The sequence below is a fragment of the Pleurodeles waltl genome, chromosome 11 (assembly GCF_031143425.1).
Source record: "Pleurodeles waltl isolate 20211129_DDA chromosome 11, aPleWal1.hap1.20221129, whole genome shotgun sequence".
Lineage (NCBI taxonomy): Eukaryota > Metazoa > Chordata > Amphibia > Caudata > Salamandridae > Pleurodeles > Pleurodeles waltl.
This window is the reverse complement of record NC_090450.1, coordinates 1,125,008-1,152,698: the sequence shown is the minus strand read 5'-3', so window position 1 is coordinate 1,152,698 and position 27,691 is coordinate 1,125,008. Positions and strand designations below refer to the sequence as shown.

General features: G+C 47.8%; 1 protein-coding gene across 8 annotated transcripts in view; it reads left to right on the top strand.

Annotated features, from left to right (window-relative positions):
* OPA1 (OPA1 mitochondrial dynamin like GTPase) overlaps positions 1–27,339 on the top strand; it is a 278,588-nt gene extending 251,249 nt beyond the window's left edge. For 5 of the 8 annotated variants that reach the window (XM_069212739.1, XM_069212741.1, XM_069212742.1 and 2 more), the window contains one exon: positions 24,199–27,339. The gene's annotated coding sequence lies outside the window, so the exon portion shown is untranslated. The remainder of the gene's footprint in view (positions 1–24,198) is intronic. The other 3 variants (XR_011199307.1, XR_011199308.1, XR_011199309.1) reach the window with 1 other exon arrangement.
* The last annotated feature ends 352 nt before the right edge of the window (positions 27,340–27,691 follow it).

Sequence of the window (27,691 nt, the reverse complement as noted above, 5' to 3'; positions counted from 1 at the left end):
CGAAAAGACATTAGTATGCTGTGGTAGCGCCTATATAGGCACCATGCATGTCACTTTCATCATGGATGACACGGCCCAGGCAGAGTCAAACAATGGCACCTACCGAAGCTGCAATGTTCTCCTTAAAAATTTCCAGATCCAGTCTAATGCCTAGGGCAGTATGCTAAGTAAAGGCACCTGAGGCTAGATAGGGCCTCTACCAGATAAGGCATTGCCCTAGGTAAGTAACTGAATCCTCAAGGTGGATGGTCCTCTGCATCATAATCCAGCAGAAAGGGCATTTCGCCCACTTTATCCTTCAGGACTTCTTAGTTTGGTTCCACTTCAGACATTCCACCTTTAGGTACCTTTGATACCTAAAAGTTGGGGCACCTGGAGTACTTACATTTTGCAACGTTCAGTTCGATGACGTGTGGCTGTAGATGCACATGCTCTGCATACTTCTGCCATCTAGTGTTGGGTTTGGATGTGTGCAAGTTTTTTTTTTTTCTTTTCGAAGAAGCTGTGGGAGTCACAAGGTAAAGTAACCCCTCCTCTCGTTGGCACTGCGCATGGGCATCAACTCCATTGTTAGGTTTTCTTTCCGCTGTCAGGTTCGGATGTGTCCTTCAGTGCTCCAGTTCGAGAATGTTTCGGGCTCCCTTCAGATCATTATACATCTCCATACTCATCAGTATTGTTTTCATTCGCGTTCCATTCACATACATTGAGAAAAGGAAGAATATCCCTCTTCGTCTGTTCGACGGCTTTCGCCCCCAGCCTTTGGGCCATGCCAGGTCAGGCTTCTTATTTTCACAGTATCGATACAGTTAAAGAATGCGCTGCTGATGGAACAGGCACCTTTTTGATTTTGTCCTAGCTGCGACGCTATGTACCCGCACTCAGTCCTCATTCGGTTTGCAGCCTCTGTTTATCTCCTGGCCAGGTTGAGGAAAGCTGTGAGGCCTGTCGATCCTTTTAATCGAAGAAGACATTGCAGGATCGTTGGGCACATAGAAAGGAAATACAGTGCAGGGAGTTGAAAGAGACACCTTCTAAGAAAAAGGAGGAGGACATTGCCACCAGTCCTATTCCTCCACCTTCACCACCCTCTCCTCCACCTCCACCTTTTTCACAACACCACTCACAAGCAAATGTAGAGGACACAATTGGGCGAACTCCAAAGGGCTCTCAACAGTCCTATGTAGACGATCAAGGCCGGGATGATAACACACAACAGCCACCATTAGACCCTTGGGACACATATGGTATTGATGCACCAGGTGATCCAGACGTATATCCAGCTAAACCATCTCCACAGATGACGCAACATCTTTTAATGAACTGGTAGCTAGGACGGCTGCATATCATCAGGTCCCCTTACACGAAGACCCTGTAGAAGATGATTTTCTGTTTGAAACCTTTCCTCCGCCGCAAGGGCTTGTCAGTACCTGCCCATGTTAAAAGGTATGACACGTCATGTGGGTGACATTTTTTAAGGGCCCTGTCCTTGCTAGAATACTTACACCTAGAGTCGACAAGAAAAATATAAGGCAGCTCCTTCTGATCCTGCTTATATTAGAGGTCGTATTTCACCAGACTCCTTGGTGGTATCAAATGCTCATAATAAACAAGCTAATTCACAAACCTCAGCTGATGCACCTCCTCCAGATAAGAAATCTAATTTGATTGCAGCATCAGGCAAAAGGGTGGGGGTTCAGGCAGCCAATCACTGGAGAATTGCTAACACCCAAGGGCTGTTAGCGAGATATGATCAAGAAAACGGATGAAATGGAAACCTCATTCAACATCTCCCAAAGGAATTTAGAAAAAAGGGACAACAACTTGTGAAGCAGGGCAAGTTAATTTCAAATAATTCTCTCAGATGTGCTCTTGATGCAGCAGGTACAGCTGACACGGGTATAAACACTGGCGTATTACTTCGCAGACAAGCCTGGCTGCGTATATCAGCTTTTAAACCTGAGATGCAGCAAACACCGCTAAATACCCCTTTTGATCAGCAACACCTTTTTGGCCCTGAGGTATACCAAACACTGGATGAAATGAAAAAAGCACAGAGGTTGCCAAATCTATGGGGGCACTTAAAAATCCACTAATCGTGGTTCCTTTCGCAGACCTACATTCAAGAAGGGCAATAAACATTCAGGGTCAGATTCTTTTAACTTCTTTAGGCAACACCGTTCAGCATCCCTTTCTAGAGGTTTTTATAAAGGCACATATAGGGCAAACAATTCAAAAGGCAGAGTAAAGGGTGTCTCCACTCGTCCTACCCCCTTCACATCAAAGCAGTGATTCTTGTCTAGTAACACACCCCCCGATCATTCAACACCTGTCTGGGGGTGCCTATAACAGTTTTTTTCAGACTTGGCAAAATATAACAACGGATCAGTGTGTGTTCGATATTATCCCTCATGATTATTGCCAGGAGCTCATCAACGCACCTCCAAACATACCACCCCACAAACACAAACTCTCTGTAGAACACTTACAATTGCTAAATCAGGAAGTGTGCAGGCTCTCCTTAAGAAAGGAGCAATAGCCCTAGTCACCAGAGAGGGACAGCAGTATATTCACTATACTTTCTTATTCCTAAAAAGGACGGTTCACTTCGACCAATTCTAGATCTCAGACTATTAAATCATTACATCCTATCAGAGCACTTTCATATAGTGACTCTCCAAGATGTAATACCCCTATTGCAGCAAGAAGACTTCATGCCTGCGCTAGATCTAAAGGATGCATATTTCCACATCCCAATACATCCAGCCCACAGAAAATACCTCAGATTCGTCATACAAAGAAGGCATTATCAGTCCAAAGTACTGCCTTTTGGAGTAACAATGCACTTCGTGTCTTCACAAAATGCCTAGCAGTAGTTGCAGCACATCTACGCAGGCAAAGTATTCATGTCTCCCCTTATCTGGACGATTGGCTCATCAAGCCCAGTTCACTCCCACTATGCATACAGGATACCCAAACAACGCTTCATCTCCTTCACCAGTTAGGATTTACCATCAACATACACAAATCCCACCTTCAACCATCTCGGATACAGCCATATCTAGGATCTGTTCTAAACACTCAGTTAAGGTTAGCCTACCTAGATGCACTCTGGATTCAAACTAAAACAACCCTGCTGCAACAGGTGTACCCCAACCAACAGATACCAGACAAAGACAGTTAAGACAATTCTGGGTGTGATGGCATCTTGTATTGCAATAGTGCTACATGCACGACAACACATGCGCCTGCTGCAGGAGTGTCTGGCAGCTCAATGGTCTCAGTCACAGGGTTAACTACAAGATCTAGTGTTGGTAGACAGCCGCACTCACTACTCTCTGCAAGGGTGGAACACACAAAATGTGACAAAAGTGCAGCCATTTCTAGACCTTATTCCCCAGGTCACTCTCACAGCGGACGCATCCCTCACAGGCTGGGGTGCTCACCTACACAACCTCTCAATACAGGGATTGTGGGACACCAAGCCCTCAATTACTTGGAACTCCAAGCCATTTATCTCACACTGAAAGCTTTTCTCGTTTGCCACCAAGGCAAGATTGTTTTGGTCCGGACGGACAACATAACAGCCATGTTGTTTGCAGAAACAGGTGCGGGGGGGGGACACTCTCTACAGTTGTCTTACTTATTTCAGACAATCTGATGTTGGCTAATTCGGCATCACATTCACTTGTTCGTGGCACACTTCATGGGGACGGACAACGGCTTTGCCGACCTGCTCAGCAGGGTGTGGCAACAAGTCCACGAATGGGAACTCACTTCCTAAGTTCTCCAAACATATTTCCATTGGCGGGGATTTCCACTGATAGATCTGTTCGCAACCGCAGACAACACAAGATGCCCAAACTTCGCCTCCAGGCTTCCATACCCAGTATTCAAGAGCAATGCTCTATGGATGAGTTGGTCAAGGATATTTGCCTAGCCTTTACCACCTCACCCTCTTCTTCCATTTGTGGTGAGAAAGCTCAGGCAGACCTCTCTCACCCCTAATCTAGTATCTCCCACCTGGACACGCCAGCCACGGTTCACAACACTGCTTGAACTGTCAGTAGTTCCCCACGAGAAGCTTCCCCTACCCCTGGACCTTCTCACTGAGAGCCATGGCGAAATCAAGCACCCAAATCCCAAAGTACCCAATCTTGTGATTTGGCTCCTGAGGTCATAGAGTTTGAATATTTGCAATTACCTCCAGAATGCATGACCATTCTTAAGGAAGCACGTACCCACAACCACAGCATGCTATGTCGCTAAACAGAAATGTTTGTTTTCTATTGTCAAAGCAAACAGATTGGTCCTTTTAACCCTTCCGCTGCCAGGCCTTTTCTCCCTCAGGCCTTTTTTGGGCTGTATGGGGCAGTTCGCGCTTAGGCCCTTATAACATTTTGTCCATATAAGCTCCCCACGCCAAATTTGCGTCCTTTCATTCCAGCATCCTAGGGATTATAGGGGTACCCAGAGTTTGTGGGTTCCACATGAGGAGACCAAGAAATTTGCCAAAATACAGCATTTTAATATTTTTTTTAAAATGGGGGAAAAAAGGGCTGCAGAAGGCTTGTGGGTTTTCCCTGAAAACGGCATCAACAAAGTGTTTGCAGTGCTAAAATCACCATCTTCCCAGCTGTCAGGAACAAGCAGACTTGAATCAGAACACAACATTTTTCAAAACAGTTTTGGCATTTTACTGGGACATACCCCTTTTTTTATTATTTGTTGTGCTTTCAACCTTCTTCCAGTTAGTGACAGTTATGGACGAGAAACCAATGCTGGATCCCGGACAGCCAAACATTTCTGAAAAGTAGACATAATTCTGAATTCAGCAAGGGGTCATTTGTGTAGATCCTACAGTGTTTTCAGTTGAAATAAAAAAAAAAAATGAAATTGAGGTAAAAAAAAACAGCCACTGTTCTCCATGTTTTAGTCTGTAAGTTTTTCCTGTGATGTCAGATTTTCAAAAGCAATATATTTTTTTGTCTGCTGGACTCTTCTGGTTGCGGGTATATATAGGGCTTGTAGGTTTATCAAGAAGCCTAGGTACCCAGCGCCAATAAAGGAGCTGCACCTTGCAATGGGTTTTCGTTGTATACCTGGTATACAGCAATTCATTTGGTGAAATATAAAGAGTGAAAAATAGGTATCAAGAAAACCTTTGTATTTCCAAAATGGGCACAAGATAAGGTGCTGAGAAGCAGTGGTTATTTGCACATCTCTGAATTCCGGGGTGCCCATACTAGCATGTGAGTTACAGGGCATTTCTCAAATAGACATATTTTTTACACACTGTCTTACATTTGGAAGGAAAAAATGTAGAGAAACACAAGGGGCAGTAACACTTGTTCTTCTATTCTGTTTTCCCCTAAGTCTCCCAATTAAAATGGTACCTCACTTGCGTGGGTAGGACTAATACCCACAACATCAAACGCAACATGGACACATCACATTTTTACATTGAAATCTGATGTGTTTTTTGGAAAGTGTCTAGCTGTGGATTTTGGCCTCTAGCTCAGCCGGCACCTAAGAAAACCTAGCAAACCTGTGCATTTTTTTTAAACTAGACACCTAGGGGAATCTAGGATGGGGTGACTTGTGGGGCTCTCACCAGGTTCTGTTACCCAGAATCCCTTGCAAACCTCAAAATTTGGCAAAAAAACACTTTTCCCTCACATTTTGGTGATAGAATGTTCTGGAATCTAAGAGGAGCCACAAATTTCCTTCCACCCAGCATTCCCCCAAGTCTCCCGAAAGAAATGGTACCTCACTTGTGTGGGTAGGCCTACTGCCCGCGACAGGAAACGCAACATGGACATATCACATTTTTACATTCACAACTGATGTGTTTTTTGGAAAGTGCCTAGCTGTGGATTTTGGCCTCCAACTCAGACGACATCTAGGAAAATCTACTAAACCTGTGGATTTTTGAAAACTAGACACCTAGTGGAACCCAGGATGGGGTGACTTGTGGCGCTCTCACCAGGTTCTGTTACCCAGAGTCTTTTGCAAACCTCACAATTTAGCAAAATAAAACACTTTTTCCTCACATTTGGGAGATAGAATGTTCTGGAATCTAAGAGGAGGCACAAATTTCCTTCCACCCATCATTCTCCCAAGTCTCCCGATAACAAATGGTACCTCACTTGTGTGGGTATGCCTAGTGCCCGCGACAGGGAATGCCCCAAAACACGACGTGGACACGTCACATTTTCCCAAAGAAAAATAAACAGTTTTTTTGCAAAGTGCCTTGCTGTGGATTTTGGCCTCTAGCTCATCCAGCTGAACATTGACGTTTCTGAAAACAAGACACCTAGGGGAACCCAGGAAGGGGTAACTTGTGGCGCTCTCACCGGGTTCTCTTGTCCAGAATCCTTTGCAAACCTCAAAATTTTGCATACCAAAAAACACTTTTTCCTCACATTTCAGTGCTGCAAAGTTCATGAATCTGAGGGGAGCCACAAACTTCTTTCTACCCAGCGTTCCCCCAGGACTCCCGATAAAAATGGTACCTCACTTGTGTGGGTAGGCCTAGTGCCCGCAACAGGAAATGCCCCAAAACACTACGTGGACGCATCAATATGATCAAATACAAAACTACCTATTTTTGCTGGGGGGGGCACATGCGTTTTTGATCCTGGGCTCAGCAGCCACTGAGGAAAAACCTACCAAACCCAAACATTTCTGGAAACTAGACACCAGACGGAATCCAGGGAGGTGTGAGTTGCTTGGATACCTCAGTGTTTTCTTACCCAGAAAACCCAGCAAACCTCAAATTTAGCTAAAAAAATATATATATATATATATATATATTTTTTTTTTTTCCCCACATTTCTGTGTTGGATCACCACATCGGCACACATTTCCTATCACCCAACGTTCCCCTCAGTCTCTCTGTAAAAATGATACCTCACTTATGTAGGTGGGCCAAGTGCCTGTGACAGGGAAGAGCCAAAAACATGTCAAAAATGAGGGGAAACCAAATCGGGTCTAAAAGGGCAGTTTGAATACAAACGTTTTTCGGCTGACAAGTGGGGCACAATTTGTATTGGTATAGATGTGACAATGCTGGGTGGCAGAATTTTGTGGATTCTTGCAGATTTCGGAATGTTCCATCACAAAGATGTGGGAAAATGTGTGATTTCAAGCAAAGTTGGAGGTTTGCAGGGTATTGTGGATAAGAAAAGGGTGCAGGTGAAGCACACCACCTTGGACTCACCCAGATGTTTAGTTTTCAGATGTGTCTAGGTCTCTTAGATTTTTCTAGATGGCAGAGTCCCAAAGTCCAAAAAGTGCAGCCCTCACCATTCCAAGTGGACGATTTTGAGAGTTAGACAAGCTCTCATGGCCCCAATGTAAAATCAAAACCCAAAATAATCAAATGTCCTCTTGCTTGCCGTGGGATAAGATGTTTTAGTGTGCGTAGGGAGAGCTGAAAGACTGTTACCTGCTTCAGTTCGGGTGGGGACTTAACCACGCCTATACTGGTTGGTAACCACCACCCTACAATTTTTTTTTTCAATTCCCTGGCATCTAGTAGGCTTTCTACACCCCCCACCCCCAGGGAGCAGAAATTGCTTAAAATAAATTTGCCCACCAGGGGAGCGATCCTTGCCTAAGGGGTCACTACCCATCTGTAAAAAATAAAAATAAATACTTTGTGCCTAGTGGATATTGCCCCCCCTTGGGGGCAGATCGGCCTAATTACAATAGGCCGTTCTGCCCCTAAGGGGGGCATTAATTGCCGAAAGTAAATTTGCCCCCCAGAGGAGCGACCCTTGCCTAAGAGGTCGCTCCCCTTGCGTGAAATTGGCATTAAAGAAATCCCTGGTGTCTAGTGGTTTCTGCCCTCCTTGCCGAAATGGCCAAAAACTATTTGCCACCAGGTAGCGACTCTTGCCTAAGGGGTCGCTCCCCACGTAAAAAAAACTAAATAAAATGATCCTTGGTGTCTAGTGGGTTCTGCCTCTCCTGGGGACAGATCATCCTAATTAAAATAGGCCGATCTGCCCCTTGGGGGACAGAAAAGGCCTAATAATTAATTTCCCCCCTGGGGAGCGGCCCTTGCCAATGGGGCCGCTCCCCTTATGCATAAAAATGAAATAAACAAAATAAAATCCCTGGTGTCCAGTGGGCATTTCTGCAGCCCGATCGCTTCACAATCGGGCTGCAGAAGTGCTCAAAGAGACATGAAAGGGAAGTAAAGGCCTTTCCTTTCCTTCCACGCCTCTGCCTGTTCCCACCTGCTCTTCCCGTCGTGCCGGGAGCTGAGCTTCCGCGTGATGGGAGGCAACCACTGATGAGGTGACATCATCAGACGTCAGTGGGGGGAGGCAGGGGTGGAAGGGGAAGCAGTTTCCCTTCCATTCCTGATGGCGGGTGTGGGTGAAGGACGAGCTGGTCTCGTCCTCAGCACACGGCACGACTAGACCAGCTCACCCCAGGCACCCTGGGGGTTAATGCAGCTATTAAAAATATTGTTTGCTACTTACTTCATTTTCAAACTTGTGGGTTAGTGTACACTTCAATACGGTTACACTTGTAGCAGTAGCGGCATATCTGAAAAACAGGCAACGCTCAGCATTGCTCAAAATACCTGTAATTAAGGCATTTTTGGAAAGCCCCAAAACAGTAATTCCACCTAGGGTGCCTCCAGCACCAGTATGGAACCTTAACATTGTACTTACCAGACTTATAGTACCACCATAACTATTGCAAAACTTATCTCAGGTCTTAACAATTTGGACCTTGGACACCCAATCCTGCTGTGACTCCCTGGCTACCATTTTCCAACTAAACGTAGTGTCAGTTTCTAATGACTTTGTGAATGCCTCTCCGACACTTCATCGCTCTTTAGTTATGACCCCCTGCCCCCCCCCCCACCTCCCCTGCCCCAACCTGAGTTAGGGCCCAGTTTTTCGCAATTTATATTCCCCCTTCGGTTGAGGGCGAAATGCAGCTTATTCTATCTACCAAATTGTGGTCCCCACGTGATTCCTGCCCTCCATAAGTGGTTACAAATCAGCAGCAGAACCGATTGTCTCTGTCCTCTCTCCTATCTTTCAGAGCATGTTCACTTGTGCCATTTTCCCGGCTGCCTGGAAGAAAGCCTCGGTTCATCCTCTCTTAAAGAAGCTCAGACTGCATCTGGCGGACTCAAATAACTATCGTCCTATTTATTGTCTTCCTCTTCCATCCAAAGTAGTGGAAAATAATCTTAAATAGACAACTTGTTAAGTATATGGATGAGCATAAAGTTCTTCGAGTTGATATCCCCTTCCTTCTCAAATCCCAGTGGAGTCACGCAGGGCTCTTCCCTGAGTCCCACGATTTTTTACGTATTTCGTCTCCGCTGGCTAGCCTTATTAGAGCATACGGCTTTTCTTTACCATCCTATGCCGACAACACTCAAATTGTCCTCTTCTTTTCCAGCAGGGACTCCACAGTGGAGACCAGATTTTGTGACTGTATAAGGGAGATAAGGGCATGGATGTCCTCTAACTGTTTAAGACTTAATCCTGGCAAGACTGAAGTCCTACACTTCGGCCCTCACCCTTCCAACTGGACCGAGGCCTGCTCCCTTTAAAAACATGGCCCTCTCCCCATTCCTGTCAATAAAGCTTGCAAATTAGGAGTCCTTATGGACATTCAATTGTCCTTTCCTGCTAACGCTGTCACTTCATCTACTTTTTTTCTGCTAAGGTCTCTAAAAAAGGTACTTCCATAAATCCCAATGCACCTTCAGAAGTTAATAATGACTTCTCTAATAATATCTAAGTTAATCTATTGTAATATGTTGTTTAAATATGCTCAGCAAGTGATATTAAACTCCAACTGCTGCAGAATTGTGCTGCCTGCTTGCTCTTGAAAATACCCACATTTCAGTCAGTTACACCACACATGAGGAATCTGCATTGGCTCCCCATAGGCAGGGGGTGGTCTTCAAAAAGCTTTGCATCACTTAAAAATCTCCTAATAACAAAGGCCCTTCGTTTTTTAGCGATAAAATAAAAAATTTCTACACCCCTGCTAGGTCTCTCAGATCTCCTTCTAGTCTGCTAGCAGTGGTTCCCAGACACAGACGGTCACTCTGGAGTGGCAGAAGCTTCATTTGTCGTGCCACCGAGGCCTGGAATTCCTTACCAATTACAGTTAAATCAGCCCCCACACTTTTGTCCTTCAGGAAGGCTTTAAACACATGGTTATTGTCTACCAATTTAGATTTGTCTCGTCCTTATATTTATTTGTTAGCTTGACACTCTGTCACCTATTCGTTAGTGCCTAGACACCTCAGGGTATTGTTGCGCTTTACAAATATTCTTAACGTAACATAACCATTTAAGCCTTTGCATTACTGTCCACTCCAATTTATATCTCGGAAAGTATCATTTCTGGTAGCAATCACTTTGCTAAGATGTGGGAGTGAACTTCATGCATTAACGTCGGAGGAACCATTTTTCCAAATACATAAAGATAGGGTAGTCCTCCTTACCAACCCAAAATTTCTTCCAAAGGTTGTTTCCACATCCCACTTAAACCAATAAGTTGAATTACCAGTTTTCTTTCCGCAACCTGATTCAGTTGCTCTACACACCCTAGATGTAAAAAGAGAATCTGATAGAGATTTCTAGCTGCAGATTCCTTACCTATGAATTCCCAGGCATCACCTTCGAATCTGGAATATTTTTGCTGAGCAATACCCTGAGCACGCCATCGTTCGGATCCGTGTGTGTCTTTCCGGATCCCCGTGACTTTGTTTCCGTCGTTGGAGCTGTCTGTGACATCACAGTCGCCTATAAAGGCACCACCCCAGTGCGCGTACGTCAGTTCTTTTCCTTCCGCGCCAGTTAAGCGCAGGTATGGGATCGAGCTACCCTTTGCCTTTTTTTGACAAGCCTTTTTTCGACCTTCTGTCGAAGAATTGTTAGTCTGTGTGAGGAAGATGTCATCTAGGAAGACAGAGTTTAAGTCTTGGGGCGCCTGTCATCGCACCATGTCGGTGACAAACCCCCACTAGGTATGTCTCGGTTGCCTCGACAGGGACCATGACTGAAAGTCATGCTCTGGCTGTCGGGCCATGGCCCTGAAGGCTTTGACAGAGCAGTCTTTAAAGCTCATGGAGGTCCGGCAGTCGATTTCAGTTGCCGCGACTCCTAGGAGGTCACAGTCCCTCTCAGGGAGGAGGTCGCGGGGCAGCTACAGGAGCCCCAAGTCCTATTTTCCCCACTTGAGGTCCTAAGGGCGCTAGGGGAAGAGGCACAAGAAGAAGAAGAAGTCGTCCAAGCAGACTTCGACCTCGCCACTCCCATTGGCCGACGAGGCGTCTCGGGAACATCTACGTTCCAAGCACTGTTCCGCAGAGCCGTTGCTAGGGCCGACTGCACGTCTCCCCTCCTTATCCGGGAGCCGGAGCGACCCACGCTCAAATAAAAGACTTTTACAAAGCCATGCACCTCGTTTTCGAGCGGGCTGCCTCTGCGGGTGGGTCTTCGGACCTCATGGGGTCAGCAGGGGTCCCATCGGGTTCGACACCGGCGGCTTGGGCCTCGGTGCCGTTGGGGACCCCAGGATCCGATATCAGATCCAGACCGGCGCCGGTTTCTCACAGCCTTCTCTGGCGTCGGGCCCAACGTCGACGCTTCCCCACCTACCAGTGGTTAAAGCCCCATCCTCATTCCATATGATCTAGAGCCAAAACAACATTGTACAACGCCAGTTGCGACTTTAACAGCGCCGAAAAGGCCCAGATCAGTGCCTGAGGCTTATTTTAATCAGCCAGGAACAGGTGAGGAGTGGAAGGGGTCTGAGAACCCTTTTGAATATTGATTAGAGGAGCAGGACTGGTATGAGGATCTAGGAGAAGCCAGCGGACTGGATACTTCTCCAGATGCTGGTATGTTCTCACTTCCTTCTGTGGCTACGGCAGAGGGGGCATCTAATGCCATGGTAGTGCGTAGAGCGGCTGAAGTCTTGGACCTGAAGTTGCCTACAATGCCACTCAGGGCTAACATCCTGACAGGATGCTTCAGCCAGGGGTTTCTACATCAATGTGACCCTTTAATGAGGCATTTACTGATGTCCTGCTGGGGACGTGGTCTAAACCCAGCACAGGGGCTCCTGTGAATAGGACAATTGGCCGCTGACATCGGCCAGCTCTTACAGACCCTAGTTTCCTCATCCAACACGTCATCCCGGAGAGCTTGGTGGTCCACGCCTCTACATCCTGTGGTGCCTTCCCTTATGCTCCCCCAGATAGGGAATCCAAGAGGCTGGACCAACTTGGGAAGAAGAGGTTTTCTTCCTCCAGCCTGGCATTGAGGTTGGTAAACACCTCATGCCTATTGGGCCGTTTTTCCCATACTTCATGGGATACAGTGGCACAGGTGCTGCCCCAGGTCCCGGAGGGCGTACGGGACACTCTCACCCAGGCTGTCAGGGATGGGAGAGATGCAGCCAAGTTTACTATCAGGTGTGGCTTGGACCCGACCGAGACGCTAGGCAGGGTGATTTCTTTTGACAGTGGCCCTTTGTCACCACGCATGGCTGGGTGCCACTGGCTTTTCGGGGGCTGTCCAGGCAAAGCTGATGGATATGCCCTTCGTTGGCTCGCGCCTTTTTGATGAGAAGGCAGACTCAGCGCTTGAGCGGTTCAAGGACTCTCGAGCCATGGCCAGATCCTTGGGCCTCACGGTGCCCATTCTCAGGCAGTCTGCCTATCGTCCCTTTCGAAGCTTCGGGAGGGGCGGGGTACCACGCCAACCACAAGTCAGCCACCGTCCTACAGCTTCACAGCACCCAGTGCGAGGACAAGTTTGTGGTACTTTCAAGACCCAGATGTTGGCCACCACCCAGCCCTCCTCTTCTACAATGCCCAAGCCCTCCTAGTATGGTTCTGGAAGACCATGTTCATCAACTTGGAAGGAGGATTCGATTTCATCTCCTTCACTGGCAGGCCATAGCATCGGACAAATGGGTCTTGCAGATCATACAGAAGGGCTGTTCCCTCCCCTTTCAGTCTTTCCCTCCCTCATCCCTCCATGGAAAGAACAGCTGATGGAGGATCATTTAATCTTGCTCCGCCTGGAAGTTACGGCTGTATTAGCCAAGGGAGCCATAGAAAGGGTCCTGATGTCAGAAGTAGGCAGTGGTTGTTATTCCTGCTACTTTCTGATTCTGAAAAAGTCAATCTCTTCCTCAAAAAAAAGAAATTCAAGATGCTCACTCTAGTTCAGGTCTTGTCTGCCCTAGACCAAGAAGACTGGTAGCGCTGGACTTGTAGGATGTGCATTTTCACATCCCCATCCTGCCCGTCCACAGGCATTACTTGCAGTTCAAGGTGGTCACAAGCACTTTTAGTTTACCGTGCTCCCTTTCGGTCTCACCAGTGCCCCTCGGGTGTTCACCAAGGTGAAGGCGGTGGTAGAAACTCATCTGCGCAGGTTAGGGATTTCAGTCTTCCTCTACCTCGACGACTGGCTATTTAGGGCTCCTACGCCCCAGGCTCTCATCACCCACCTTCAGACTACGGCGGACCTCCTGCATTCGCAGGGGTTCACTACAAACATGCTGAAGTCACACCTGACTCCCTCTCAGAAGCTCCACTTCATTGGAGCTGTTCTAGAAACAGCGCAGTTTCGGGTTTATCCTCCCAAGCAGCAAGCCCAGGATATTCAGGTTACAATACTGATGTTTCGGCCTCTAGCCTGGATTTCAGTGAGACAGACTCTGAGGCTGTTGAGACTTATGGCTTCCTGTATCCTGCTAGTCAGAAATGCCAGATGGCATATAAGGGCTCTGCAGTGGGACCTGAATTTCCAGTGGGCACAGCATCAGGGAAATCTTACCAACACGGTTCAGATTTCGGAGGGAACTGAGAAAGACCTGCAGTGGTGATTAGTGAACTGCAATGGGTCAAAAGCAGACTCCTTTCCCTTTACCAGCCAGATCTCACTGTACTGACAGACGTGTCATTTCTGCTATGGGGCAGCCATCTGGGAGAGGCGGAGATCAGGGGCCTCTGGTCTCCAGCGAAATCCGGACTCCATATCAACTTATTGGAGCTCTGGGCAATCCGACTGGCATTGAAAGTGTTTCTTCCTGTTGTGAAAGGGGAGATAGTGCAGGTGTTCATGGACAACACCACCGCAATGTGGGACTGCAACAAGGTGGGCGGTGTGGGGTCATGGACCCTTTGTCAAGAGGCTCTGCGTCTCTGGACATGGCTAAAACAGCAGGGCATAACTCTGGTGGTTCAACACCTGGCACGTTCTCTGAACGCCAGGGCGGACAAACTCAGCTGTTAATGCCTAGCGTATCACGAGTGGTATCTCCATCCGGAGGCGGCGCAAGGACTCTTTCAGCAGTGGGGAGAGCCTTGGCTAGATCTGCTCGCCTCCGTATGAACGTGCAATGTCAGCAGTATTGCTCTTTGGAGTTTCCAAAGCAGCAAATGCTCTGCAACGCTTTTTGTCACGAGTGGAGTTCAGGTCTCGTGTACGCTTTTCCGCCCATACCACTCCTGCCCAGAATGCTCAATAAGATCAAGAACGACCAAACCCAAGTCATCCTAGTGGTTCCGGATTGGGCACAGAGAGTCTAGTATCCTGAGCTTCTCAAAATGAGCATCAATCCTCCAATCAGGCTGCCCCTTCGGGAGGATCTTCTGTCACAGCAGCAGGGAAAGGTTCTCCACCCGAACCTGTCGACTCTGTGTGCCTTCTTGTGTGGGGATTGAGCGGTAGTAGTTGATGGCTTTTGACCTTCCTCCCGAAGACTGTAAAGTTATTTTGGAAGACAGTCATCCCTCCACTAAAACGGTATATGCCTGCCATTGGAAACACTTTGTATATTATTGTACAGAAAGGTCTGTTGACCCTCTTTCTGCTTCTCTTGTGGATATTCTTTTCTTTATTCTGTCTCTAGCCCAGCAGGGTTCTGCCTTGGGGACTCTCAAGGGCTATCTTTCTGCCTTATCAGCATTTCTTCGGCTGCCTGATCAGCCTTCTATGTTTAAATCCCCCATTATACATAGATTCCTCAAAGGGCTTGTACATATGTTTCCCCCTACGCCCTTTGTTATCCCCCAAAGGGACTTAAATCTGGTCCTCACATTTCTAATGTGTGCTCCCTTCGAGCCTTGGCACAACTGTCCCCTCCGGCTGCTCACCACCAAGACAGCCTTCTTAGTGGCAATAACATCTGCCAGGAGGGTGAGTGAGATGTAAGCCCTGACATCAAAGCCACCGTATCTCACTACCTATCCAGACAAGGTGGTTCTCAGAACTCGTGCCTCTTTCCTCCACATGGTGGTGACCCCATTTCGTGTAGGTCAGAACATCACCTTGCCCACTTTCTTTGTTCCACAGCATCCCTCTAAAGAAGAGGAGCGACTCCATTGACTGGACCCAAAAAGAGCGTCGTTGTTCTACCTTGACCGCACAAAAGAGTTGGGTGGATGCCCAACTCTTTGTGGGATATGTTGGAGCAAAGAAGGGCCGGGCAGTGCAGAAGCAAACCACTTTGCGCCGGGTCGTTCTCTGCATCAAAATCTGCTACGCAGTGGCCAAGAAGCAACCTCCTGAGTGCTTTCGCGCTCATTCTGCCAGGGGCAAAGCTGCTACCACTGCGCTAGTTCGAGGTGTCCTGGAGATCTGTCAGGTGGCAACGTGGGCATCTTTGCACATGTTTGCAAAACATTACTGCCTGGACAGTCAGGTATGAAGAGAAGGGCACTTTGCGCGCCTAGTCCTACAGGACTTCTTAGTGTAAGGAGTAGTATCCGCAGCCCACCGCCAGGATGTTATAGCTTGGGTATCTATTCAAATGTAAGGAATCTGCAGCTAGAAGACTCTATCAGATGAACAAGTTACTTACCTTTGGTAACGCATTATCTGGTATAGACTCTTTCTAGCTGTAGATATCTTACACCCACCCATGCCTCCCCGCTCTGTGTATATGTCTAATAGGGTTTATCCCTTTAGGGCCCTAGTTTTTCACAGACAAAATATTGTTCTATCCATGACTCTGCCCTTCTGGGGTGGAAGTATTGTGAATAAAAGAACTGACGTAGGTGCGCCGGGGTAGTGCCTTTATAGGCTACTGTGACGTCATAGACTGCTCCAACGACACAGACGAAGCCACGCGGATCCAAGCGACACCACCGGACGGCGTGCGCAGGGTATTGCTCAGCAAAAGGATTCCGGATTCTAAGCGGACGCCAGGGAATTCAAAGGTAAGGAATCTGCAGGTAGTAGTCTCTACCAGATAATGCGCTACCGAAGGTAAGTAACTTGTTCATTAATGTACTAAATTGATAGAACTAAACACGTTTGTAAAACTAAACAACTCTTTGTTGCTTTGCCACCTCCGCACAGGGAAAGCTATATCTAAAGCAAGTATTTCAAGATGGATAATTAAATGTATTCAAACTTGTTATACCAAAGCTGAAAGAGTTTTCACACCTCCCAGAGCACACACAACTCGTAAAATATGTACATCTGTGGTTTTCTTGGGTAATAAACTAATCGCCGACATTTGTAAAGTAGCCCCATGCTCAAATCCACGCACATACTAAACACCATTGTGTGGATGTACTAACGCAGCAGCAAGCAGATGCTGGACAGGCCGAGCCTCATACTTCTTTTCATACAACTGTAACTCTCACAGGCTAGCCACAGCTTTTGGAGGGCACTGCTTTAAAGTCTATGCAGAGCACGTGCATCTATAGCCGCCCATGCCTGTGAACGGATTATGTTACTACCTGCAAGCATCTGTTTGTGGCATGTTGTGCTGTAGATTCACATGCACCCGCCCTCCTCCCCAGGCACCCTTGACCGTTGCAGCATGATCTCACACTTCATATGCATGAACATCTTTCTAACACTCTACTTACACTCCAGTCCCACCCGACTGCTGAAAACGGTCTAACAATGGAGGCGATCCCCATGCGCAACATCATCGAGAGGAGGGGTCACTTTACCTTGTGACTCCAACAGAAGAAAAACAAGTTTTACACATCCTGACCCAACACTAGATGGCAGAAGTATGCAGAGCATGCAAATCTACAGCACTACATGCCACAAACAGATGCTTACAGCCTAAGCAACGTAATCCTTCTGATGGATACTCCATCTAATAACAGAATCTTCTCCGCCCTTCCACCTCCCTGTTCTGTCACGTTGCTTCTTTTTACAATCTAAACAGATCTGCTCACTGGTACCAACAGCTGCTTTATGCTCTGCGTCTAAAGGCATGGAAAGAGCCAAGCCATTAAATTACGTCCACACCTAGGGTAGAGCTTTTATGCGTCTCTGTTCTGCCATTTCTGGGGCATTGCATTGGTGCCCAGCGGCAAGCTAGAGTATTGGCAAAAAAAATTCTTTATCCAGTTTAGCCTGGCGAATATTCTAAATGACAAGTATCTGTGGTTAGAGTATCATCTCTCCCCACCTTTGCTACTCATTACTTCTTTGATTAGGAAATGTGCCGGGATGACCATTTTGTCCACACTGTCCTCTAGAACTTCCTTGTCAAACTTTCTTCTCTGACCATCACTTCAAATTCCTCCTCCAAGTGGGAGACTGCTTCATAATCTACTCAAAAAGTGAGGGATCTGCAGATAGAAGAATCCAACAGAAGAAAAAGTTTCTTACATGGATGCTACTGATTTCAGTCCCAGGGCTGTAGGCACTAGCGTTGCGCTTGGAAGGACCATTTGGATGAAGTCTGCTATATTTTTTGGGGGTGTGCATGTCTCTCTAATGGATGTGCCCTTCATGGATACATTCTGTTTGAGGAAAAAGCAGACTTGGCACAAGGGAGATTTAGATAAGCTAGGCCACAGAAGACTGTTTAGGGTTACTGATGCTAGAGAAACATTTTCCCTATCAATTCCAGCTCGTATGCAACCCCTGCAATGGAATCTCAAATTCCAGTGGACTCAGCAGCAGGGCTTCCTCTCTGACACCATTCAGGTCTCAGAGGTGGCAGCTCATGATCTGCAGTGGTGGCTGTTAGATGCCGATCTGAACCGCAGCAGGACACTATTCCCTTCCCCCAAAGAGCTCAGAGTTGTGACAGATGTGTTGCTGCTGAGTTTGGGGATTTCATCACTTCGATAGGTGGAGGCCAGAAGCCTCCTACGTAGAGCCTGCTCCTCATCTGCCTTCTGGAGTTTGGGGCAATCCACGTGGCCCACAAAACCTTCCAACCCATCCATCAAAGGGAGGCTGGTGCAGGTTCTTCCTGACAAACACTATTGCCACGTGGGGCTGCAACAAGAATGACAGAGTGAGGTCCTGGGTGCTTGTGGCTAGAAAACTTTAACATCTTCCTGGTCACCAACCACTTGGCAGGGTTCATGAACGCCAGAATGAATGAACTGAGCAGCTGTCATCAGGCAGATATTGAGTGGCTTCTCCATCCAAGGTTGTGCAGGGCGTCTTCAATCACTGGCGGGAGCTATGGCTGGATCTGTTTCCCACCATCAGGAATGTGCAATTTCACCAGTTTTGCACATTTAACTGTATTTCAAGGCACTTGATAAGAGATGAATCCAGCTCGAAGTGAATAAGAGACTCCTGTATGCCTTCTCACCAATACCTCCCTACCTCTGGTTCTGAAGATCAGAAAAGATCTGGCCCAGGTAATCTTGATTGCCGTAGGCTGGAGCAGGACAGTATGGTAGCCATTGCTGGACTGTATGGTGTCCATTGTTTCTGAGCCCAAGTTATTTGCCCTCCGATTAGTTTTCCGCTTTGAAAGGACCTAACAGCAGGACAGGGTCCTGCGTCCAAATCTCTACAACTGGCCCCTCCAAGCCAAGGAACCTTAGCGGTCATAGTTGAATGCATTTGAATTACCCACTTAGGTAACACACTATCCTTGCTGCCATATATCCTTCCACAAAGTCCATCTTTGCTGGTCACTGGGACATATTTGTTTCCTGGGTGGGTACCTAAGACCCCGACCCCTCACAAGACAATCTTTTGTTTGTTCTCTATATAGCTCAGCGAGGCCTCGCAGCGGGCACAGTCAAAGGTCACTCCTCTTTGTTGTCTGGACCAGCCTTCCTCATCAGTAGTGATATGTTTCACTAATGGTATGGCACACACTTTTGATGGACGCTTCTAACTGCAGATTGCTCACCTTTGGAATACTAGGGGGGTCAGAGTGGATCTGGGGAATCTTCAGCATTACGCCACATGTTTGTAGTGACACCCAGAGCCACTTATAGGTGCCACGTATGCACCGCATCTGAGGGAGACCCAGAGCTGTCCCTCATCTCTTCACAAGACTACTCTCTCAAAATGTAACTTAAATACTTGTGCACATGGGAAAATGTCACCCCTTAAAACCACAGAGTTGAAACCCTGTAGGGACTGTCTCAAGCAAATATCTATAACAGATCTTAACTTTGGTGATCAGGGTTGGACCACAACTCCAAAACATGTAGGGACTGCACCTTGATGAATCCCAAGGCCATCCAGGACCGAAAGCTGAAGTTGTCTGCCACCAAACGATTGAAGACTCCACACCATGACTGGTTGAGATCGAAGGGGTGGTCCAGTTTCAGTGGCAGATCTTTGTTGTGGTCTAAGTCCTTCGGTAATTCACAAAAAGAAGCATAAGAAGTCCAATCGGGACTCAGGCCATTACCATCTACTGTCAAGGAACTGAGAAGGCGTAAATGTGCCTCTCAGTCTTATTCCCAAACTCGATCTCCATTGAAGCCAATTCAAACTCTCATCCCAGATCAGCACCTTTAATTGGAACTCCACCAGTGGGTCCGGCCTCCGCATCAGATGGAACCTCTGGGTCCATAATAGGCCCAGCACAAGCTTTGGTGCTAACACTGGTCTTGGTGCCACAACTCACACCAGACCTCATAGCATCCACGCCAGTGCTGAGTCCTCACCCTGATCCCACTGGAACGCAGCCTTTCAGCAACCTAATGGACTCTGCTACCTGCCCTTGTCTGAAGGATCAGCCAGATCATCCACTAAGTTTTTGGCAGATCGCAGTGTCTGTTATGATGACTGGCATTGAAAGCCCTACAACCCTCCATCAAGGGAAGGCTGGTGCAGGTGTTCAAGGACAACACCACTGCCATGTGGTAGTGCAACAAGCATGTTAGTGGGGTCATGGACCATTTGTGTGTCTGAACTATGAACGCCAGAGCAGACTAACTCAGCCATTGATGTGTGCCTTTTTCTCAGACACTTCCTTTCATCAGTTCTGGACACAGTACAGTTTTGGGCATATCCTTCTAACCGGCGAGACCAGGATATTCAGGCTATGATACCGATGTTTGACTTATTTTTATTGCAAGTGTGTGGGCTTGCTAAACAATGGACTATATTGCAAAGACTTGAGATGCACTATATCACGCTTGTGTGAAAGAAATACACAGCGCGTTGATAGCTAAGTGCAGGCAAAGCCCATTACCTTAGCAAGTAGGAGTGGAACGTGTAGTTACGCGATAGTGACCACTAATTAAATGCGTAGGGCACCACCCTTGGTGGATTTCTTATATTGTTCAACTTTATATACTTGCTTTATTTGTTAGTAATGTGAGTAATGTTTTGTCTATTGTTTATATTTATTATTAATGTGGTGTTTATTTATTTATGTATTGAACAACCATAGCTCCTTTTTTGTTAAAAAATTGTTTCGAAATAAATATGAGAAAGAAATGAACTCAGGAGTAACAGAATTAAGTACTGTTCTTAAAATTTAGGACTAAATTTGTCCCCACCTGTCGCTTACTCTTTAATGATACTGATGTTTCAGCCTTAAGCCTAGGTTTCATTGAGACACACCCTGAGGCTGTTGGGCCTCCTGCTAGTCACGAATGTCAGGTGGCATATGTGGGCACTGCAGTGGGACCTGAAGTCCCAGTAGGTACAGCATCAGGGGACTCTCTCCCACTTGGTGCAGATGTCAGGTGGAGCTGTGAAAGATCTGCAGTGGTGGTTAACAAACCCTGAGTGAGTCAGTGGCAGACCCCTCTCGCCTCCCCAAACAGATCTGACAGTAGTGACTGATGCGTCGCTTCTGAAATGGGGCAGCCATCTGGGAGAGATCAGAGGACTCTGGTCTTCTGCGAAATCCAGACTCCACATCATCCTGGTGGAGCTCCCAGCAATCCGGCTGGCATTGATATCCTTTCTACCCCCAATCAAGGGAAGGCTAGTGCAGGTGTTAACGGACAACACCACAGTCCAGTGGTACTGCAACAAACAGGTCGGGTGGGGTCTTGGGCCCTCTGTCAAGAGGCTCTGCGTCTCTGGACATGCCTGGCACATCAGGGCATATCCATGGCGGTTCCTCACCTGGTGGGTTCTCTGAATGCCAAGGGGGATAAACTCAGCCGAAGATGTCTTGCGGATCACGAATGGCGTCTCCACGTGGAGGTGGCACAGCAGTGGGGAGAGCCTTTGTTAGATCTCTTCGCCTCTGCTGAGAACATGCAATGTGAGTTATTCATGCTGTAGTTTCAAGGTGGCTTTCATTTTGGAGGCACTTTTCGTCTCAGTGTGGGTCTCTTGTGCACCTTTCCGCCCATACCACTCCTGCCCGGAGTTTTCCAGAAGATCAGGACTGACTGGGCTCAAGTCATCGTTGCGGCGCCGGTCTGGGCACGGAGAGTCTGGTTTCCCAAGCTGCTGAGCATTTCCATTGTTCCTCCGATCAGAACAAGCATTCGGAAGGATCTTCTGTCGCAGAGGAGTATCCTCCACCTGAACCTGTCCAGTCTCCTCTGTCTTGCTTGGAAATTAAGCGGCAACAGTTGACAGCTTTCAACCTTCCTCTCGAAGTCTGTAATGTCATCTTGGCAGCCAGACGTCCCTCCACCAAATGGTATGTACCTTCCGTTGGAAAAAGAATTGTGGCATGGTGTGCAGAAAAACAAATTGATCCTCCAGTTTCTCAGGTTCTTCTGTTTCTTCTGTCTTTTGCCCTGGCAATCTCAAGGTTTACCTTTCTTCTATAACTTCTTTTCTGCAGTTGCCTGACCAGCCGTCCCCCTTCAAGTCCCCTATTGTAAATAGGTTTCTAAAGGGTCTTGTACATCTCTTCCCCCCTTCACCATTTATCATGCCTCAGTGGGACTATTTATCTTGTGTTAAAATTCTTAATGTGCGCTCCTTCAACCCTCTCCGTATTTGTCCCCTCAGGCTCCTTACAATCAATACAGGCTTCTTCATGGCACTTACATCTGCCCGAAGAGTGAGTGAGCCCCGGGACTTGTCATCCAAGCATTCTTACCTCATCGTTTACCCTGGCAAACTGGTCCTGTGCACAAAAGCCTCTTTTCTTCCTAAAGTGGTAACTCAATTTCACGTTGGCTAATCCATTATTTTGCCTACTTTTTATGCTCCTCCACATCCCTATAAAGAAAAGGAGAGACTCTCCCATCAGGACTCAAAAAGAGCATTGTGTTCTACCTTGATTGAACAAAAGGGTTCTCGGTGGACGACCAATTCTTCGTGGAGTATGTTGGAGTGAAGATAGGGCGGGCCGTGTATAAGCGGATCATCTCCAGATGGGTCGTACTCTGCTTTAAGAACTTGTATGCACTGGTCAAAAATCAACTGCCTGAGGGCTTATAGACTCATTCCACCGAATCTAAATCTGCAACTACTGCGTTAGCATATGGAGTTTTGGATATCTGCCAGGCAGCAATTTGGGCCTCTTTGCACATGTTCACAAAGCACTATTGCATGGACAGTCATGTCCCTAGTGACGGGCACTTCACCCATTTGGTCCTGCAGGACTTGCTTATTTGAAATTGGTCCGCAGAGCCACCTCCTGGGATAGTATTGCTTGGATATCTCTTGTAAGGTAAGGAATCTGCAGGTCGAAGTCTCTATCAGATGAAGAAGTTACTTAACGTTGGCAACCCCTTACCTGATAGAAACTATATCTAGCCGCAGGTTCCTCACCGGCCAATCCATCCTCCCCGCTCTGTGGACGGATTTCTGGGGATAGGTCTACTTGTCTTTCAGGACCCTAGTTGTTCACACCAGTGGTCAGTGTTCATGGCTCCAAGATTCTGGCGTGGAAAGTTGTGAAAAGAAATGGACATCAGCTCACCTATATGGCCCCTTTATAGGTGCCGCAGACGTCACTTCCAGCTCGGACGACGCGAGCGGAACAATGGCACCTACTGGTGCACAGGTATTCTCACGAAAAGTCGTCCGGATCTAGTCTGATGCCTGAGGAAATTCTAAGGTAAGCAATCTGTAGCCAGATATAGTCTCTACCAGATAAGACATTACCGAAGGAAAGTAATTTGTTCTTCACAAACCACTACTGCATCAACACCCAGGTTTGACAAGTTGCTCGCTGGGTCCTGCAGGAATTTTTGATTGGTGTCCACTTCCGAGACCCTTCACATGGGGAGTTACTGTTTTGGTATTTATTCTTTGGTGAGTAACCTATGAATAGAAGTTTCCATCAGAAGTTAACTACCTTAAGCACCACACTTTCTGATAGATAATCCTATCTATGCGAAGGTCCCTTACTGCCCTCCCAGCTCCCCGCTGTGTGGAGTGGCCTCCTTTTAACATCCACAAAGGTCCAAAGTTAGTGTCCAGCTCACTGTTAAGATAAGAAACTGACTTCAGCGGGCAGGGGTGGTGCTCACATGTTGGCTTCCCTCTGTGACTTCTGACATACGGAGCTGCACGACGCCACCTGGCGGCGAGTGGGGCACTGTGTGAGAAGTTCTCCAGTTCCAGTCTGGAGACAGTGGAGAATTTACCGAGTGTCCATCAGAATGAGCGCTACCGAAGGTAAGTAACTGCATCCACAACCACAAACAAAGGTACTTCTTGAATTTCTTTCCTTTACCCAGTGTTGGGAGGTGAGAGGGGATGCCTTCTGGGTTCAGTTAACATTGGACCGTCACTTTCACAAAATGCTGCCTTGAATAGCACCAATTTCATGAAATGACCTTTTCAAATGTTGCTGTAGGCCAGACAGTTGTGTTTAGCTAGAAGCGTATGCAAGTGTAATATGCACAGACTAAAATATTATGAGGGGAACTTTTTGATTGTACTGTCACGTCCCTCGACAGAATAATATGTACTGTCAGTCTTTGTTGTGTTTTCATTACCATAAACGCACAAGGAATAATTCTGAGTTCACACCACAACTTGCTGAGTTTGTTGCATTTTGTTTTTCTTGCAGGTGAAGATATCCACGCTGAGCTCCAGCCCTCACCAGATTACCTTGCAAAGGGAAGAGTGGATGAAAGTCTTTTCCTTGTGTTTCTTCTACTTTACCCGAACTTTGAACGTCAGTGAATTACCAGAGAGCGATCTCAGCATGGCGAACCCTCTTCCGCCTCTGTAGGACTCCAGGTCTTTCTTACAGAGCAGCACTTGCACCCCGTCCCACAGATCCAACCTCCCTGGGTCTGGCGCCACATTGGTTGTGTGTGGGTGTTTCCTGTGTCCCAAGGATTGTACATATGTTCTCTTAAAGGCTGCTTCCCTTGCGAGTGGTGCTGTGTATGGGGACATTCTGGGAGAGGTATAGTGTAATGTCTGCCTCAGTCACAGTTGTGTGCAGACTGTGTGTGTGTTTGTGTGCAGACAGTGTGTCAGCAGTGCACTGGCCTAGAAAACCTCCCTCCACAATGTATATTCTTTCCTTCAGCTGAAGTGCCAGGTGAGCCGCTTTAAAGGGACTGGAATAATGTCTGCAGGTTCACTCTGCCTCCTTTTCTGTGGATGGACAAGTGTGACACTGCGCTACTCTCGTCTTTATCTCTGTACTTGTTCTATTACTTGCAGTTAATAAATTTAAAAGCTGCAAACTGTTTTAGAAAATGATTCCAAAGATTAAAACCTTTAATGTGTTGGCGTTCATGAAATTTACTCTGAGTCTCACAGTCCTCTTGGTGTTTAAACGTGCACCAGTGGCTGATTCCTTCTGATGCGGCTCTTCAGAGGGTTTTGGTGGTGTAAGATTGTCCACGTGGTTCCCTCTCCTGTCTGGTGGTGCAGCCCTCTCTTATCTGGCCTGGCGGTGCAGCCCCCTCTTGTCTGGCCTGGCGGTGCAGCTCACTCTTGTCTGGCGGTGCAGCTCACTCTTGTCTGGCGGTGCAGCTCACTCTTGTCTGGCGGTGCAGCTCACTCTTGTCTGGCGGTGCAGCTCACTCTTGTCTGGCGGTGCAGCTCACTCTTGTCTGGCGGTGCAGCTCACTCTTGTCTGGCGGTGCAGCTCACTCTTGTCTGGCGGTGCAGCCCTCTCCTGTCTGGCCTGGCAGTTCAGCCCTCTCCTGTCCTGCCTGGCGGTTCAGCCCTCTCCTGTCCGGCCTGGCAGTTCAGCCCTCTCTTGTCCGGCCTGGCGGTGCAGCCCTCTCTTGTCTGGCCTGGCGGTGCAGCCCTCTCTTGTCTGGCCTGGCGGTGCAGCCCTCTCTTGTCTGGCCTGGCGGTGCAGCCCTCTCTTGTCTGGCCTGGCGGTGCAGCCCTCTCTTGTCTGGCCTGGCGGTGCAGCCCACTCTTGTCTGGCGGTGCAGCTCACTCTTGTCTGGCGGTGCAGCTCACTCTTGTCTGGCGGTGCAGCTCACTCTTGTCTGGCGGTGCAGCTCACTCTTGTCTGGCGGTGCAGCTCACTCTTGTCTGGCGGTGCAGCTCACTCTTGTCTGGCGGTGCAGCTCACTCTTGTCTGGCGGTGCAGCTCACTCTTGTCTGGCGGTGCAGCTCACTCTTGTCTGGCGGTGCAGCTCACTCTTGTCTGGAGGTGCAGCGTCTCTTGTCTGGCGGTGCAGCCCTCTCCTGTCTGGCCTGGCAGTTCAGCCCTCTCCTGTCTGGCCTGGCAGTTCAGCCCTCTCTTGTCTGGCCTGGCGGTGCAGCCCTCTCTTGTCTGGCCTGGCGGTGCAGCCCTCTCTTGTCTGGCCTGGCGGTGCAGCCCTCTCTTGTCTGGCCTGGCGGTGCAGCCCTCTCTTGTCTGGCCTGGCGGTGCAGCCCTCTCTTGTCTGGCCTGGCGGTGCAGCCCTCTCTTGTCTGGCCTGGCGGTGCAGCCCTCTCTTGTCTGGCGGTGCAGCCCACTCTTGTCTGGCCTGACGGTGCAGCCCTCCTCACTTCCTTCGAACCTTGTGTACTCTGATGCCTTCGCCCACTTGTTTTCATCGTAGGATGTTAATTTTTCATTAAATTAAAAAACTGTCTGTGATGAATAAAAAGCGTCTAGTGCTCTCCGTTTGTCAGGTTTGTTGGTTTATTGGATGAGGTCCAGGTTACTGGTAGAAGTGCTTTCGAGTGACCAACATGTGGGTCGCCCTCTGCACCGAAGGGATACACGTTTACTTAGAAGCTTGAGTTTACTTGCACGCAGGTGCATTTTCTGTAATCGGGACAGGTTTTCTTTTTTACTCCTTTGACGGTTTGGTGACATCAGGTCACACGGTGGTGGCACGCTCTTGGAGACCAGACTGAAAGCCACAATCCCTGGTGGCATCACCCAAGGCTTAGCTTGCCCTCATTGGCTTGTCGTGTTACTTCATCACTGAATGTGGCGGACGACGTAGGCCATGGGTCCGTCAGGTGACCAGTGTCCCCACCCCACCGCAGTCATTAAAGCCTTTCTTCTCCTCTATCTGGGAGGTTAGGGATCTGGCGGAGGTGCTTTGATCATAGCTGTTGGATCGCCCTGTTTGTTTTGTGTGAGTCAATATTGAAAGAGGTTTAGAGTTCCCAGCATCAGTAGCTCTCTGGAATCTGGCTGAACCGGTGAGGAGTGTCACCAGCCAACACCCTCCCCGACACCACCCAGAGAAGATGCGCATCATCGCAGATAGTTTCCCCCCACTGGAGACACCTGTGTACAAGGCACGAGGGAATCCACGGTCCTCGATGCTTTGAGCGGTTTGTGTGTTTTTATTGTAAGTAAACTTGAATCAGTTGATACCAATGTGTTGTAAGAAAGGAGAAGGCTAGTCGTGCCCCCTCAGTCTCATTTCATTGTTTTGTGTCCACACCTAGAGCAAATCCAGTGACCGGTGCACCTGAAACACACGCACGCACACACGCACACACACGCACACACACGCACGCACATACACTCTCCTCAGAACACAGAGGCTCAACAACGCCACATCTGTACAGATTACAAGCACTTAGAAATGTATTTTAACTTTATTTCTCAAAATATGAAATGGAAATCGTCAAAATTGGCCTTTGCGTGCCGAAGCGCACCCCCCGAGTTCCCCTCTGCCACCCCTAGAAAAATCTCAGATTGGACATGATCTACTGAAGGAAAACTCGCTATTTATTGAATGTAGATGTATTGGAAGAAGCCGACAATAAAACATTTTGAAGACAACTTATTGGGGTTTTTACCTTATTTTAAAAAAGAAAACAAATCTCTGTTTTCTGTGATCCTGCATATCAAATCGTGAGTTCCAAGTCATTTGTTTTAGTGTAACATGACATTTAAGGCGGGGAGGGGACTGTCTGTGCAAACTGTATGTTTGGCACACTTGGTGTAATGCATTCTGCTAGGCTGCTCGGCCGCCCAGGCGTCTATATGTATGAAAAACTAATATTTGTTGTGAAAAAACAGAAGACAGGCGTGTTTCAGGATTGGATGGATCGACAGCCAAGTTTCCGCAAGACCCCCATGTCTTAGAATGTACGTTCAGTGGGGTCTGTGACAGATTAAGGTCCATCATCTC